This window comes from Anoplophora glabripennis, unplaced genomic scaffold (assembly GCF_000390285.2).
Source record: "Anoplophora glabripennis isolate ALB-LARVAE unplaced genomic scaffold, Agla_2.0 scaffold133, whole genome shotgun sequence".
Classification (NCBI taxonomy): Eukaryota; Metazoa; Arthropoda; class Insecta; order Coleoptera; family Cerambycidae; genus Anoplophora; species Anoplophora glabripennis.
In genome coordinates, this window is record NW_019416244.1 from 871,686 (window position 1) to 874,350 (window position 2,665).

Here is a 2,665-nt window from a genome sequence, read left to right on the forward strand (position 1 = left end):
TGTCCATTTGCTGTCAAAAACAGTTTGACCTATGACCTTGGAACTACAGGAAGTTATAATAATATTTTTAAGAAAATTATATTCCAATATTATTGACTATTATTTGATTTGCCGAATTTAGAGTACGTTTCAGTATTTATTAAATGACTATACACATTTTACAAGCAAATAAAAACTTTAACAGAAAATTTACCTGCTGTATTAGGCAACCCTAAATACAAAGGTGTATAGAGATTTAGCAATAGTTAGAAGTTGAATTTATTTTACTACGAAGGAAGGAAGAAGGAATTGCCACAGAAGATTAAACAATATTCTTCTGTGGAATTGCTTCGTATATACCAGATAATTTTTTCGTTGCTTTAAAAATGAATATGCCATGTGACGCAGAAAATCAAAAAGTAAGAAATATTATCAGAACAAAAAAATACTGTAACGTAATAATAAGTAAACCTTTTTGTATCTATGCTTATTTGGGTTTACATTATATATATTTATTACAGATTATTATATAATTATAATTATGTACCTATTACTGTTATTATTAATTATTATAATTATAATATAATTATGTTAGATATTACAGATATTACACAATATATTTGTGTGTTAATACTTCTTTGTTCATCTATGCAATTTGATTATGATTATTGATTACTGCTGATTACTGCTATGCTAAGTTGGACAAATTTTAGGACGGGCAGTGAGCTTCTCCTTGCTACGGCCCTGAAAGTAAGTGAGTGAGTTTGATTCAATAACTTAAGCTTTGGTTATTAATTACAGACAATTAATCAAATTTCGTATGGCATTTATTTAATCACATAGTAAGGAGCCAAACTGAGTCAATTAACATGTCAATGATCAATGATTTTCAATTGTTTCAAATTTACAGCTATCTACCTACTATGAAATTGATTATGAATTAAAATTATACTTATTTTCGAACTGTGAAACCGTTTAGTTGGGACACTTTGTAGCTACCCACACAAAATAAGTGTAGATGCATTTCCAAGGTTTTATAAACAAACAGTTTCTCATTATTTATTTCCGCAGTGCCTACCAGTTTACCACATTTTTTAAATATCCTGCATCTGCTGAATAAGAAAAATAACTAACTTAAGTTTAACCTTGGGGATTGACCTACCTGATAGGTCTTTCAAAATGATCTCTTTTGATCGATAAAAAATGTAAACCGACATAACTTCCTGCATCAAAATAAATATCAACAGCAATTGGATTTTGTATATTTTACGATAAAAAAATTACATACCTATCTATTTTTTAATGAAGAGATTGAGCCGATGATTAAGCAGTTTAATTTTAATTATTCTACCAATTCGCAATTGTGCTTGAATAGTATTAAAAAATATGTCCAGACCAGACGAAGTTAATAAAGCAACACCCATTTTCATAAAAAAAATCGTTAACTTAATTGTTCGGTATGGTATAAAATAGTTCATACACACGTAATCAGAGACCTTACTATCACTAATTCGTGAGACTGTCACTTATAAAACCCATATTTTAAAATAATAGTGAGTAATCGTAATCAATCAGAAGGAAAGTCGGCTGCATACTTTTTTGCCGACCTTGACTAATATGTTACTAGTTGCAAGTTCGCGGTTACATTTGAAGGAAGAACGGCTGGATAAGGATATGCTACTGCTACCTAAGTGTGGAAAAAATGTGACACAGTTTCAAAATGCTATAGGGTCGGACAGAATATTCCTTTTAAATTTTTACCACAAGTATTCAAAATAGAGTAGGTATGCATATTTTTTTAAAGTATTTTTATTGTAATTAAAGCTCTTCCAATGAGTTAAATCCTTTGTGCACTATGACTTATTTAATCCTAAAAAACTATTAGAATTGCGAAAAAATTTTTTCCATTATATTTGATTGTCTCTCATTAATAGAACCCTCGTTTACATTCGTGAAGGTGATAGACATTTGATTTTTAAATTTCGATATTGATTTCTTATATTTTGCTTGTTTTCTGAATTGCAGCTAATTTAAATCTATAAATTTAAATAATCTAACTTTTTAAATAAGAGTAAGTTAAGAGAACTTTAACCAAAACTCTTGTCAAGACGGTCATTTTTCTGTTGTCATCTTCAAAAAATTTCAATTTATCGAAAATCAGGCTCCATTTCAAAATAAATTTTATGAGAATTAAAATAATTAAAGAATGATAATTTAAGATAATAAACAATGTCTTTAAATCGATAGCGTATACCGGAAAAAATAGGGGGGAGTGGGGGGCTTAAATGGAAACTCTAACCCCCTCCCTCCGTTTGTGTTTTGATTCTGTTTATTAAAATTACACAAAATATATATCCTAAGGAATAGATACAACTTTATGCAAAATTTTAGTTGACTAAATATCTAAAACAACGGAGTTATTAATAAAAAGCCTTTTTTTAATTGGAGCTTTGACATTCTGTAAACCATTTTCTAAAGGAAACACCTAAATTAAATATGGCATAAAGAAAATCTAATTATTTTCTCCTAAAGAATTTGTGGTTAACAGCTTGAACTAATTTTTGCAAAAAACCGTACATCTTTTAGATTCAGAATGACAAATCTCAAAAAACATATTTTTGCTTTTTAAGTCTTTTGCGTATATCTATACTAAAAATGTCAACACCACACTTGGTCGTTTTGGTCT